The sequence below is a fragment of the Microcaecilia unicolor genome, chromosome 2 (assembly GCF_901765095.1).
Source record: "Microcaecilia unicolor chromosome 2, aMicUni1.1, whole genome shotgun sequence".
In the NCBI taxonomy this organism is placed as follows: domain Eukaryota; kingdom Metazoa; phylum Chordata; class Amphibia; order Gymnophiona; family Siphonopidae; genus Microcaecilia; species Microcaecilia unicolor.
In genome coordinates this window covers 163952630-163968530 of record NC_044032.1, presented here as the reverse complement: position 1 = coordinate 163968530, position 15901 = coordinate 163952630, and the positions used below count along the sequence as shown (strand labels likewise).

At 43.4% G+C, this 15901-nt stretch overlaps 1 protein-coding gene across 1 annotated transcript in view; it reads left to right on the top strand.

Moving 5' to 3' along the window:
- EFNA5 (ephrin A5) overlaps positions 1–15901 on the top strand; it is a 619210-nt gene that overhangs the window by 108812 nt on the left and 494497 nt on the right. The gene's annotated exons all lie outside the window — the stretch shown is intronic.

Genomic DNA, 15901 nt, shown 5'->3' with positions numbered 1-15901 from the left:
CGAAGCCTACTTGATGATCAGCTATAATGTGTGGGAGAAGTTGTGCTAAACGATCTGCTAGTACCTTAGCTAATATTTTAAGGTCTACATTCAATAGGGATATTGGCCTATATGCTTCTAAGTCTTCCTGCGATTTCCCTGGTTTAGGTAGCAGGGTTATAAGCGCGTCATTCGTTTTTGGAAATAATCTTCCTTGCTCTATTGCCTCCTCAAAATATTCTGTTAATGGTATCAGTATTCTATGGGCCATCATTTTATAATATTCTGTTGAGAACCCATCAATCCCTGGGCTCGTTCCCCCCGAAAGAGTTACAATTACTTTTTCCACTTCCTGTAAACTTAGCGGGGCATTCAGCTGGGTTGTCATCTCTGGTGTTAACTGCGGCATCCCTGAATCCTCCAAATAATCTTGTATCACTGTATTTTCCACCTCTGGCTCTGCCTTATATACCCCAGAGAAGTAGTCTTGAAATAACTGTAGTATTTCTGTTGGCTTATGCTTTCTGGTACCATCTATAGATTTTAATGTATGAATGAAAGTCTGCCCAGCCCATACCTTTGTTAGTCTTGCTAATAGTTTTCCGCTTCTATTCCCAAATTTATAATATTGGAATCGTCTATGTGTCAAAATTTTTTGTGTCCTTTCATGAATTAGTGTGTTTAGTCCTGCCAAATCAGCCATCATTTGTTCATAGTGTGCCTTAGTTGGATTACTTTGATGATTTCTTTTGGAGCGTAGATATTGGCGTTCTAATTGTATTATTCCTTGCGCTATTCTTTTATTTCTACCCGTCACATAGCTAATGATATCTCCCCGAATAACCGCCTTTGAAGCTTCCCAAAATAGTCCCGGTGTATCCTGGTGCTGCTTATTCATCTCTGCATAGAATTCCCATTTCTTCTCTAAGAATGCTCGAAAATCAGGATTGTTTGATAAATAAGCCGGGAATCTCCAGCGTCTATATTGTTCCACTGGAGGTCCCATTGCCAGCTCCACCCAAATTAACGTGTGGTCCGATATTGCCATCGGACCCACCTCCGCTTCAAGTACTGCTGGGAATAATGTGTTGGTTACCAGTATATAATCTATCCTCGACCAGGACCTGTGTACTTTGGAAAGATGTGTGTAATCTCGTTGCGTCGGGTGCAAAAGGCGCCAGGGGTCCACTAATTCTAACATTTTACATAAGTAATCCATTCCCTTGCCCCTTCGCATCGCTCCCCAGGCCATCGCCACTGATCGATCCATGTTAGGATCTAGAACTTGATTAAAATCACCCATTAGTATCCATGGGGCATTGTCATATTTGAGACCTAATTGTACCAAGGTATGTAGAAATTTTGGATCTCTTGTATTTGGCCCATATATTCCACAGATATAATATTCATACCCTAAATAATTCAAATGTACCAATATGTATCTTCCTTCTTTATCTTTTTCTACCATCCTGGATATGCCGGGGACGCCTCTTTTTATAAGTATGGCTACGCCTCCTCTACGGCCATCTGCAGATGAGTAATAACAATCTCCCACCCATTGTTGTTTCAATTTTTGATGCTCCGAATCAGAGAGCTTAGTTTCTTGTAAACATGCTATTGTTGCTTTATGTTTCTTTAGGTGGGCCAAGATCTTAGATCTTTTTATTGGAGAGGTTATCCCCGACACATTCCAGGACACCAGGCGTACATTTGTTGGCCTAGCCACTGCCTTTGTAAATATATGAGTAAAGCCAAAGTTTTAACCATTTCCAAGGCTCCGGGTCCCCCAGCCTGGACCCTTCACCTTCCAACCTGACTTCCACTTTATGTTGGAGTCGATATCTTATATGGTACCTCATGGATCTTGGCTTAAATTGTCCCTCCCATCCCCTTCTTCTTTCTAACCCTCCCCCTATCGTATTATCCCCCCCATCTTGTTGTACCTTTTCTAGCGTGTTTATTATCTTACACACGGGTCCGCTTGATGCTCCCGGAGCCCAACCCCCTCCTCAAAGATATTTACTAGATTCTCTTATATTCCCTTTAACTTTAACAAATCTTCCAACAATTAACATGGTAATTATACTTATCTGATAGGTAAAACTTTTTGTCCTTTACTACTAACACAATTCAAAATGTTATCTTTTGCTTGTTGCAGTTTCCTTAGTACTGTTGGTCACTTTCAAATATCAAGCAGAGAAGTCATGTTCTTTCTTCTGCAGTGTTTATCCAGCTCATGGCAGCCTCAGCTGTTTCAAAAGATTTCCACCCATTACTCGTTTGTATCCTCAGAAGCGCAGGATATTGAAGCATAAATCTTTGTTTCTTTTCCACTAGTCTAGAGCAGGCCGGCGTAAATGTTCGGCGTCGCGCCGCCACTGTGGCTGAATAATCTTGAAATATTTTTATGGCACTGCCTTCAAATTTTGCTTCTTCTTTATTGCTTTTGTACAATCTAAGTACTGCTGCTTTCTGTGCATATCGATGGAATTTGGCAATAATCACTCTTGGCCTAGCGTCCCTCGTTTGCTTCTGGCCTATTCTATGTGCTCTGTCCAAATGAATATCATTTCCTTCAGTAGCTTCTGGAAACCGTGCTTGTAACCATATTTCTAATGTGTTTTTTATTTCATTATCAGCCAATGTTTCAGGAAACCCTACAAATCTCAGATTTTCCCGTCTAGCACGATTTTCTAATTCATCCAGTTTTTCTTGATATTCTTTAGTCGCTTTTTCCAGTTTCACAATGCTTTCCGCATGGCTGTTCTGGACATCTTCTACCTCCGACACCCGCGTTTCTAGTTCACCAGCGCGGCGGGACAACTCCGAGGTAATTGCCGTAATCCCAGCGATCTGCTCCGCTAGTTGGGTGAAGCGCGAGTCTAGCGCTTGTACTACCGCCTCCGTGAGCTCCAACACTAGCGAGTCCGAGGGCTTCTGGGGCGGTGAAGCAGACGGCGATGTCGGCGCCATTTTGTTTTCCGCTCCTCGGAGTCTATCCTCTTTTCTTTTAGAGGTTTTTGCAGCTGCCGACATCCCTGCTTGTATTAGAAATTTGTCCATGCACTCCTATGCCTTTACCACTGCTTATTTCGGCTCTTGGGGGAATATAAGTCGCCGCAAAAGTTAGGTTAGGAGCGAACTCCGGAGCTAACGATGAGACCCACGTCCACCGTTGCTTACAGCATCACGTGACCCCTACACATTTTTCTTAATTTATTTGGATCTATACAGCTTTAACTGACACACGGGGCAAAGCAGTGTACAGGCTAAAAAAAAACACGAAGTGAGAGGAATTACACCATAAGATAGAAAAGATAATCATTCTAGCACAAAGTACATAACTGACTACCATCAAGAGCATAACACCTTTACAGAGTACTTGGGGGAAGTGTTCAGAGCAACCAAACCTTCCCCGAGTCAAGAGCCATAGGCCTGCTGAAAGAGCCATGTTTTAATTGCTGATTTAAAGTGTTTTAAAGATAGCTCACTATGATTCGTTAGTGGCAGAGAATTCCAGAAAGCAGGGCAGTAGAATGAAAAGCGTTGTGTCTGGTACTTTCCTAGTGGGCTGTTCGTGGGCCAGGCAGGTGGTCATTTACTAGGCTGCAGTAAAAAGTAGCCTGTACTAGTTTTGGCTTGTGAAATTTGTGTTTGCTGGGCCACTTTTTACCACGGCAGGAAAAAGGCCTTTTTTAAAAATGGGGCACTGAATGGCAGTGCGCTAATATTAAAATTAGCACACAGCTATTTACTGCCCAAGCTCTTACCGCCACCTATTTAGCAGGCGGTAAGGGCTCACGCGCTACTCATTTGGTAATTGGACAGCGTGCGGCAATGTGACCACCCTGCTGATTACCCTCGGGAATGCCCATGCAGTAGAAAATAGAAAATTTTCTACCACGGGAAACTAGTGCCAGGCTCCTGCACTACCCCGATGGTAGGGCCAATTTTGGCATGCGATACCTGTGTGGTAACCCTACTGCGGCTTAGTAGAAGGGCTCCTTAGTGACCTTAGGACGTGTATTGGAGTATAAGGGATAGTTGTGGATAAGTATGGCGGGGCTTCTGTCCACAATGCCTTAAAAGTTATCAAGTTGCTTGTTAACCAGTCCCACAGATGCAGCATCAATTTTCCAGTGGCGTACCGAGGGCGGGGCGGTGGGGACGGTCCGCCCCGGGTGCGCGATGCAGGTGGTATGCATGGAGCAGCTGTGCGGCTGTTGGCTCCGCCAGCTCCCTGCACCCTCTGTTGTTACTTCCTCTTCCGGGGCAGAGGGAGTAGGGAACTGGCGGAGCCGATAGTCGTTTGGCTGCTCCCAGCACCTCAGCAGGTAAGAAGAATGCACCCGGGGGGGGGGGGGGGGGGTGTCGTGCTGCACCTGGGGGAAAGGGGGTGTGCAGCGGTGAACAGCCCCAGGTTGCAGCCAACCAAGGAACACCACTGCAGTTTCCAAATGATTTGACTTTCTTCAGTGCCTGTGTAGTTTACGTTACATTACAAACAAGGACAATAATCTGTTTTCACTGCAATTAAATTTTTGCTGGATTATTTTTCAAATACTCGTCTCTTGCAATGCATTTTTATTTGCCAGCATTGATATTACGCCTTCGTATTTGCGGAAGAAAGGGATTAGATCTCTTTCACATATGTTTTTAATCTGGTCCTTGTTTAGCTGTGAGTAATAAATTATCAGCTTCATTAAAATACATACATGACTATCCTTTATCCCTTTTCAAATAAGCAGTCTGCTCACATCACTAGCTTCAGGATTTGGGTGGAAGAAGTGGTCTGACTGTGATGTCAGCTAGAACTAAGAGCAAAAAACTACATTTTCACCCACGGTTCAGTTCCTACAATGCCTCATTTAAATGTGCTCAAAAGCGCTTATGCTGCAGATCTCCATAGGAAGCAACGGGGAATCTGGGATGAATTAAAAAGAGAGATCTTTCATTTTATTTTGCAACACATGCTTTTATGTTCATAAAGAAATACAAGCTTAATATAAGAGTTGAAAGTATCTCATGGCGTTGAAACCCAGCATAAAACCAAAATAGGCTCTTATGCATATGTTTTCACAGGAAAACAGCTGCAGAAAGCCTGCTGGGTGGTTCCAACTGAAGGTGTGTTTTCAGGACGCTCTTTGTCTGCTCCATAACCAGTAGATGTGTAGAACTGGAATTAACAACCAGGACAAAAAGGGATGTCTATTGTTACAGTAACCAAAAATTATGTGGCTGGTACAAAAAATGCATGCCACGTACCAAAAATACCCCCCTCCCCCCATCCAGTATATTAAAAGAAGTAGTGAAGAAGATTAAAGGGAGAAGTTATTGGCATGGTCTACCATAAAGACGTGTTGATTTACTGTTAACCCCACCTTATTAGTAACTAGGTCTCATGGCATAAAATGGGACCAGTGCTAAAATAGTATGAGTCAGTGGTAAAATAACATGTCTTAATGGTAGCCTGTGTTGTTATTTATACCTGACTTAAGTATTTTTCTTCAGCCTTTCCTTAATCACTGGTATTTTTGTTGTCACGTTAAAAATAAGGAGGATACAGTCACTTCACATTTCCTTTCAGTACTAAACACAGAGGCTTATTTTTTTCCTACATATGACCGCATGCACTTATCCAAGGGAATATATTATCTTAGCAGGACCCTTGAAACTTGACTACTTCAACCATTATCTGACTTTTTTTTTTTTGGGGGGGGGGGGGGGGGGGGTGTGTTGTATGAATCAGGTTTGTGACTTATATCTGAACATGTAGCTCATTTGGCATTTTTCCAGTGACGCAAACCAATTTTAAGTGTCTGCTCACCCGGAAAGTAATGATATTTGTAAAAGATTGTACGTGAAGCAAAACTTTTGCCACCCTTCAGCAGGAATAAGTATTGGAAGGAGGATACTGGGCCAGATGGACCATTGGTCTGAACCAGTATGGCTATAATTATGTTCTGAGAGGCAACAAGTTTCTAAACATGGATTCTGTTTATATACGAGTATTCATCTTGTTACATCTTGAGACAGGAAGTGAGTAGCATCCCATCTAGGAAGTAGTATGGGGAACAACTAACACATAGTACTTTAAAAACAGAATGTGTCAGCTGGCAGCCTGACAATAGATTTGCAGCTTCAGTATATCAAGCTATAACTTTGGAAGAGACATCAAGCCAAAGATGTTCCATTTATACCCACCACTCTGCCCACAGACACTTACTGGAAGAGAGATATTAACAATCCTTTCTTTTGGTAGACTGTGGCAAAATCTTTTCTTCCTGAATACCTGTGTTCAAGAGAGCCAGTGTTTAGGTGGTTGCCAATATATGCTCTTCAGAGATCATAAAGATTTTGGGTGAATCAAGTACAAGATGGCAGGATAAATGGGGTTAACCGAGCTGCAGAGGTCAGTTTCAGTGAATCTAAATCCGTGCTGCCTCCCTCTCTTGTGGGGTGGGGGGTATAGTAGTCTAGATAACAACTGAACAAAAACGGTGTCAGAATTTAAAAACGTGTGGAATATACATAGAGGATTCACATCTAGCAAGAGGATAGGATCAAAGCAAAACGGCTGGTCCAATCCTAGAGAAAGGAGTAGAGGAGGTAACCTGCATATTCTGCACAGAGCAGCAAGTATGACTCTAGCTACCTTATATTGTGCAGACTAGATGGATTATGCTGGTCTTTCTCTTTTGTGATTCTGATGCTTTGAACAACTACTTTCTAACCAAACGGATTATCCCCCTATCACATAGGGAGGAAGAAGCTTGTTCTTTGAATACACTCGACCCCTGATGCAGGCGCTGTGCGCCAAAACACAGCCCGTGTCGGGTCCGCATTGCAATAATTGTGTTTTTTACCAATAAAGAACTGTGTCCCATCTCTGAAGGCTCTTGGTGCTTTTTGTTGTGTTTTGGGCTTTGTTCTGTACTTTGAACCCTCTCTGTATACTATGTTACTACGAACATGCACATGACCATTCATTCTTGCTTAGAAGGAGAACGTTGGTTCACTGCACTTACAATGGTCTAAAAACTAATCTTTTTATTTGTCTCTTACTTTAAGTGGGGGCCCGGCGCTGGAGTTTTCTCTCTCCTTCTCCTGTCTGGACGTGATCACCCAGGTCCCATCATGAGCAGGAGAGAAACCCCAGTGCCAGGCCCCCCCTTGGAGGCCTGGAGAACTTTGGTCGCCCCCCCCCCCCCCCGGCAGCCCTGTATCTTGTAAACGTTGCAGCCCCACCTCTGTTCTTCCCAGATGGTGCCCTTGGAAATGCCTGCGCACAAATCACGTACAAATCGGTGCACTTTTTTCAGTGTCCATACTTTCTACCTGTGTATGTGAAGGTCATGGAAGTTTGAGAAAAACCCTTCTTCTGTATGCAAAATTGGCTTCACACCTACAAAAAAAAAAAAACAGCTTTATAAACTTACCTTCTCACTGTGCAGATAGCAACATTATGCTTATTGCTCTGTCATATGACAGCAAATACAGAATCCTCCATAGCAGATATGCACATTGTGATGTGGTCTCTTTAGAGACAGCAAACCATAAGGTTAGCCAATAGATTCAGCTTATTCCTCAGAATACAACCTTTTAATTTTTTTTTCTTTCTAACAGATATTTATAACTCTCCGGTCCAGCATGGTAACTTGGCTGACTGAAGGGCATGTTTACTAAACAGTTCATGCTAATGTGTATTTAAGGCTAGGCACCGAAAAATATCCACATAAGCAGTATTCTATAAGCTGCACCTAACGTTTGGCGCTGTTTATAGACTAAATACTTAGCTCGTGCGTAAATATAGGTGCCGCCATTTGCACCAACGAAAACCTGGCACAAATGTCTGCATTCAAATTTAGATGCAGAGCACCATTATTCTGTAATTATCTGTGTAACTTGAAACCACGCCCCGTTCAACCCCAAAATGCCCATGACCCTTCCATTTTACACTTTCTTTTTTTTTTTTTGCACTGTGTATAACATTTATGCGTGTTAGTCCCAGTTAAATCTAATTAGTGCCAATAATTCTTTAAAAGCCAATTATTTTCACTAATTGGTTCATTCTGTTAAATTGCATGTACAAATTAGGAATACGTCTAAATTTTTGCGCATGCAATTTTTGGTGAGCTTTACAGAATCAGGGGGTTTGTGTGTGCTACTGCCACCATGCCCATAAGAATAACACGGGCGTGGTGGCAGTGCATGCTGATTCATAATAGCACACGCTAACGCTTAGAAAGCATGCTCTTAAGATAACGAGGGGGGAAGGTATCAATGTGGGCAACTATTAAAAGGTATTTTATCACAACTCATACTTTTTTTTTTTTTAGCTCAGATTCCCATTTTATGTGATGAGACCTAGTTACTAATAATCCGGGTTAACGGAAAATAACCCAACTTAATGGTAACCTGCATTGATAACGTCTCTCCCTAAAGCAGTTGAGTTTCAGCTCCTTTTATTGAAGGAGAATATGTGCATTCGACATCTACTGCACAGAGGTTTGAGCATCCAAGAAGAACTTCGGATGTGGCTGTTCTTTCAGAGCCAGTTTAGGGGTCCTTTTACCAAGATGCGGCGGAAACTGGCCTTAGTGCGCCCTTATGTGGGTCTTTCCTACGTGCTAAAGCCATTTTTACCACAGCTGTAAAATATCTGATTTTCTGTTGTTTATATTAATGGTCATGCGCTAATGTTTCTATTAGCACACAGCCATAAAAAATTACTGTGGGACCCTTCTACTAAGCTGTACTGCCTGGCTACCGCAGCAGCCTGGAGGTACTTCCCACCCCTAGCGCACCGTCATATTCAGTGTACCCGGCGTAATTGGACAGTGCCTCATGCTTCCCGGTTAGCACAGGGGCCCTTACCGCCACCTCAATGGGTGGCAGTAAGGGCTCCCTCCCCCTCAAAATGACTGTGTGGCAAGTGCTTTACTTGCCGCAAGGTCATTTCCTGGAAAGAGACTTCCCTTTTACCTGCTGTGGTAAAAGGGGGCCTCGGCGTGCATGAAACACATGCGCCAACACCAGCATAGGCCCTCTTTTTGCTGCAGCTTGGTAAAAGGAAGGCCCCATGTGAGCTCTTACCGCCTTCCATTTTGTGGACAGTAACCCCCAAGTTCTATATATCGTACCCTTAATTTTTCCACGGAAATCAGTGTATTCAACAAGGCATATAATTTAGGGGCCCTTTTACTAAGGCACGCCAAAAGGTGGCCTGTGGTGGTGTGGGCACGTGTATTCGTGTGCTGGATCATTTCTCCATTGTGTCTGGGAAAAAAAGGGGGTGTCTTTTTTTTTTTTTTTTTTTGAGCCGGGAAATGGACGTGCAGCGTACATCTATTTATGGCCTGAACCCTTAACGCCGCCCATTGACTTAGCGGTAAGGGCTCACGCGTTACCTGCACGGTAACCATCCAGCATGTGCCAACTGCTGATTACCGCCGGGAACGCCCCGCTATGTGCCTAATTTAGACGTTGGGATTTACGCCAAATAAAACATGGCCTAAATTTGGTTGCGTGGAGAGGCACTCTGTGTAATCTATATACCACACGGAAATTTAATTCTATTCTATAAAATGTAGGCATACTTCAGAGAATGCACCTATGTATATAATTTATTTATTTATTTTACCACTTAGATTTTTCAAGCACCATATATAAAATCTGGCCCTAAAGGCTCATGTGGTAGTTTATCACTAACAAATTAACTCATGCTAATTTAGATTTGCAGGAACACTCACTCTGTCCCCAACACACCCCTCCCAAAAAATTTACAAATACTATTTTGCATTTGGATTAGTGCACGCTAATTGGCAGTTAACATGGGATGCCTGAGCGTGACCTGCAGCATGCCATTTTAAGCAGCTAGGTTAAGCACATATTAGTACCTAATGGAGTTTACTTATAGGGCCCCTTAATTCAGCTCCTTTCAGCCACAAAAAGGGCACTTTTTTGTGTCTGAAAGGTTAAATAACAAAACTTTGTTCTAAAAAAGGTTTTATAAGCAGCTGATGCGCTCTGGTTTCCCTGTCCCTTCTCCTACTAGCCAAAGTGATTATACATTGCCGCGTGGTACTGTGAACAGAATGCAATTTTTTATAAAGAAAATCTTTTTTGTTGAAAATTCAAATATCCTCACAAGAATGATTTGAATCTTAGGTGGAGGATAGCATTTCAGGCCTCATTACTAATATATTAATCAGTTAACATATATGTTAATTTGAGTTTAGCACATAGTTATTGAAGAGGCCCTTTGGGAATAATGGGGCTTGTGGTATTTAACCTGAGTTGATATGCATTAAGACATAATAGCTGGTTAATGCATGTTAGCAAATGAGGCCTTTCATGTATCCACAAAAAATAATAGGAAAATAAATCATTTGTGACGATATTGTTAGTTTCCCTTTTTAGATACACTTATTTGTGATTTTTTTTTTTAATTTATACGAAGTCTTTATTAAGTGCATAGTCAAAGGGATACATAGCAAGGTACAAAATGCCACCAAAAAGTCATTACATCCTGCCATTACAAACAAAGCTTGAAACGAATAGTCCCTCCGACCCATACATAATAACGTATGCAAATTCAACTTCAAAACTTTTTTTAGATTTTCCCCCTTCCCCAACTCCTTCCCCACTTCCCCCCTCCCGCCCCAAGAGCCCAACGAAGCCCACTGAAAATATTCTTCCCAAAGAAAGGGTGTCAAGTCCCATCAAAACATAAATTTATGCAAAACAGTGTGTTGTAAATGACTCCCAAGTAGCTTCCCAAACATGTCTCCGACGTCTATGCTCTGCCAAAAGACGCTCCATATCACAAATATACCCCAATTTATTGAGCCACTTCGTTATTGGGGGAATAGATTGTTGCTTCCAGTGAGCTGCAATTACTACCCGGGCCGCACCCATAGCATGGCAAACCAAGTTAGCCTGAGAAAGGGTTAAACCCGGTACCTTTGTGGGAAAAAGGAAATATTCTGGAGCCCACGGAATAGGAAGCCCCAGCCACTTCTGTAATCTACAAGAAATGGTTTTCCAAAAAGCAAGAATAGGAGCCTTAATGACACCGATGCCCAGGGATAACGCCAATTGCCAGGGGACAAGTACGGGAGCGAGAAAGCTAGGCTGCCATTTCTTGCGGTGACGTCACTTCCTCTCCACTTATTTGTGATTTTAAAAGAATTTTTATTCACCAAGTTCATTTCCTGAACCTTTATTGCCTGTCCTGGTAATTTCTTTTTTTTTCATGTTGCCTGTTTAAATTATATCTTTCACTTTTTGGTGTGTTTTGCTGAAATAATAGCATCTAGTAAGGAACACCTGTTTGTCTTCCTGCACACAAACCTATGTGTGAAGAACAATTAGGAGTCAGGAAGTCATGGCGACAGTGAAGATATGTTGACCCTGCCATTGGGAATCCCACACTTGGGGCACAAGGAGTTTTTAAGCTGCAACAGCAGCAACAATTTGCTGAGTGTGCCATGGAGGCCCCAGGGCCCACGAACAAGAAGCCGCCACCTGACTGACTGTGCTGTGGGCATAAATTGTTGTGGCTGAGGTGCTGCAGTGTTTGCCCAGAAAATAAAAATACAGAGCTCGGTGGGAGGCAGGGGTAGGAGGGGGAGAGGGAGAAAGTCAATGGAGGGAGGAAGTGAGAGTGAAAGGAAGGGGGAGAGAGAGTGAGGGGGAGGAGGAAGGGGATAGAAAATTGGCAGTGAGGGTACAAAGGGAGAAGGGACACAGATGAAAGTGGAATAGAGAGCATGGGGAGGAAAATGGAATGGAGGGGGGAGAGAGCAAAGGGGTGGGAGATGGAGAAAATGAGGGCAGGGGAGTGTGCATGTTTGGAGAGGGCATAGAATGCTTATATAGAACGGGTGTGTGCACACACTGATACCCCACACATCCCCCTCACACCTACAGTCTCAACAGATACAGATATATATACAAAATACCACTCATTGTCACGCCTCAGTGAATCCCCAGCCTTCCACTGGTTTGTCTGAGAAGTAGCTGGTGACCAGACTTTGAAATTAACCATCCAAATCAAAAATCCTAGCACTAGACTTCTAATAAATAATCCAGTTCACACAGGTAACAAAAGCCTTTCAGCCCTGGGGCAAAATAAGTAAAAAGAGCGTGAGATTAAAGTTGTTTACTCTTTTCCAGCCCTACTGCTAAGTATCCAGACAGATCTCTAAATTCTAGTGCTCTTCTCATCAGATACCTTTGCAAACTGTAATCATTGCGGTTGTGATTGGTGTAGAGAAAGCTGGAGTGTTATTAGTAACGGGCATAAATAAAATAAAAAAAACAGCAAATGCACCATCTTCGTCCACCAGAAATGTAATGAGAGAGGGTTCTAGACTGTATAAAAAGCTTGACATTATACATAGTGGGCTTAATAAGTGGCCGTAACAGCTGTCAGATGAAGTAAAGTGCTGGACAGTGGCACTATAGATTTTAATGAGGCACTGACCATATGAGGCTTTTTAAATACTGGATCCACTGTTGAATGGGCCAAACTAAGTGTACTTTAAAGCTATTTATTTGATAGACATGCAAAAAAACAGTTAAATACAGTGGCATACCTAGGTTGGCTGCCACCAGGGGCAGGTTGCCGCTATGCCCCTCTTGGTGCATCACCCCCTCCCCCCTTTCAGCCCATCACCCACCTCCCCTCCTCCAAAACTCAACATCCTCGCCATCTGGGGGTGCACGGAGCAATTGCACGTCTGTCGGCTCTGCCGGTCCCCTACCCCAGAACTGAAAGTAACATCAGAGGGGGTAGTGAACTGGCGGAGTCAACAGCCTTTCGACTGCTCCGTGCACCCCCTTGCTCCCTGCACCTAGGGCGGACCACCCCGCCCTTGGTACGCTACTGGTTAAATAGTTAAAGCATAAGCAGAAAAGCACATTCTCTAGTAGCCAGGGAAGTGTGGTCAAGTTCCTTAACAATCCTTTGCGATTCCCACCTCCAAGAATGGATATTTTATTTATTTAGATTTTGCGCACACCTTTTTCAGTAGTAGCTCAAGGTGAGTTACATTCAGGTACACTGGATATTTCTCTGTCCCAGGAGGGCTCACAGTCTAAGTTTGTACCTGAGGCAATGGAGTGTTAAGTGACTTGCCCAAGATCACAAGGAGCAGCAGTGGGATTTGAGCTGGCCACCTCTGGATTGCAAGACCAGTGCTCTAACCACTAGACCACTCCTCCACTCTGGGCCCTTCAGTGTTGCTGTTAAGGCTAGAGGACTGCTTTTCAATGCTAGCCTAAGGGAGAGATCTGATAGCAAATATCTCAGCTAGGTACTGTGTTCTAAAACTATGCACGCGAGTCTAGCAGCCTGTAGGAGGTGATAGGCATATCAAGACCATTCCAGTAACCCTGGGGTTGGAGAGATATTAGCATTGGTAATAGGATTTCCCAGAAAGTTTGTGCCAAGTTAGGTTTAGTTTGAAATGATTTGCTTTAACAAACTGGGTGACATCACCCTTTGCCGTCCGACTGTAATTTCTTTTGCTTTAATGTAATGCACCTGCACATATTCAAGTGCATATTAGACATCTAATTACCTAGTTTTATTGAGTAATAATGTAGGTATGCTATATGCTATATTCAGTCATCATAATTTTAGCAAATGTGCTTGCTGATTTTCTCCTTTGCACTCTCTTCGCTTAACTCTAGGCTATTGGGAGCACTTTCAGCTGCTCCTAGTTCTTAAACATCCACCGCTAAGCGTACATTAATTTGTAGTCCTTTTATTCACTATAAAATGTAGAACCAAAGATTTTAAAATGCATTCAAAGAGAGCTTCAAACGGAGGGGCCAATACAGAAGGCTTGTGTTAGAGCCGTGCACTGATGTCTTAGCGCCTAATAACACTAACTTAGGGCTCAATATTTTTTGTCAGTGCAGTAAACTGACATGCAAATTACCAACATGTGTGTGCACTCAGAAAAAAAGAGCAGGCACTGTGGAAGAAGTATGCAGTCATGTGCTGCTGAAGAGAGAGAAAAAAAAGTTTCCCTGTCAGTGTGTGAGCAGTGATTGGCTGATACACTGATAGTAAAGGAAATATGAAAAAGAGCCTGCTGCCTCCCGCTGGATTGTCTCTTCCCCACCCCCCAATCCCTGGTAGTTTACTGGCTCTCCCTGATCCCAAAGGAGACCCTCCCCCCCCCCAAAAAAAATGCCTGGTAATCTAGTGGATCTCTTATCCATTAGACAACACCTCAGATCCCCCAACACCCCCCAAAAAATCGTGGTAGTCTAGTAGACCCTGACATCTTTGGACCCCCCCCCCACACACACACACATGCCTTTCCCCATTACCTCTAACCACTCAGTCCTACTTCTGTATCTCCAACTAAAATGGCAGTGCCTGACCTCGTGTGTTGCATTCTGGCAGGGCCATAGCAAGCTATGTGCAGACAGTGTGGCAGCACAGGGCGCAAGGGAAACAGGGGGCTCCAAAACTGTGTCCTATCCATTGCCTTCATTGGCTGCGATGCAGTGGGCAGGATAGGAGCTCTAGGGGGGGTGTCGCCTGGGGCACATTTCTGGCTCGGGACAGTCCTGCTTTCTGGGATGAAACACATGGGGTTATGCTGCCAAAGAAGAGTATTATCAGCAGTCCGGTACTGTAGCTGCTGTGGCAAGAAGTGCCGTGGAGTTGCACCCCACCCCCAAAGTCGTAATCCCCAACCGATCCTGCTCTCCAAGTCACTAAACCCCACGCCCGAACACTAGCCCTTCCCCACCATAGAGCTTAACCCTTTACCATGCCCTGACCTTCCCCCACCCAAGAACTACCTGTGGGTTTTCCTGGTAGTCTGTTGGCCAAGGGTAGGCGTGGACCCCCCTCTGCTTCCTCCCTGGGCCACCAGAGTAGCAGAAAACCCCCCAGGTAAGTCCTGAGGAGGGACTGGCTCTGTGGATGTGATAGGGCTTGTACTTGGGGGCAGGGTTTTATGATCTGGGGAGGAAGAGGGAGGATCCGCAGGAGGAGGAGATGTGGGTGGGTGTGCGCTGTCTGCCACGGCATGCAACATGGTGCCTGTGTAGTAAGTATCTGCCATATGTGGTATGTACAAGGTAGATTGTGGGCATGCCCCCCTGTGTTTACTGCACAGGCTTTGCACTTACCGCACACTAGATGTGCATTAAATTATTACACTTTAGTAAAATGGGCTCTCAAGTTAGCACAGGTTTCCTAGTGACCTTTCTTTTTTTTTTTTCAATGAAGCATGACATTTACTTAATTGGAATGAAGCGTAGATTAATGGAATGCCAAGGCAATTTTGATTTACCCTAAATGGCATTTTGCATACAATTTGTTTCTTAGTAGTCCTATAATTTTAAACCAGGAAAGCATATCTTATAGCTTGAAGGGAAGAGATGTTTGGGTGTAAGTAAAAGGTCTATATTGAGTTTGATTTTTGCTTCAGTAAATAAAAAAGCCTATTAGTTAGATCTGTTGTTATTTCCGGATACTGCCGCTAAGTGTAATCACAAATTTATGAATTGGAAAAGACCAACAATCAGCTCAGTGGTGCTAATAAGTCTTGAATTTGCACTGGTTACTACCATTCTTAACATAGACATCATTTGGTCAAATTCTCAGTCTTTTTCTTTATATCAAATGTATTTTAAATGTGCATGTGAAATCCAAACTCCCAATGTAATGAAGGAGAAAATGTAATGTAAATAACTTCTTTTTCTTCTGGAAATATCTATCCTTTTACTTGTGGTACTGCCAAAAACGCTGGTTGGAGCACAGTCCCTTCCACCAATGTATTCCCCAACATGGCCTGCATTTCAAATTCAAAATGCTGCATCAGATAAATTATTGTAAATTCAAAAGTTCACTCCATTTGTGTCTGTCTTTGGTCCCTCTGAAAGAGAA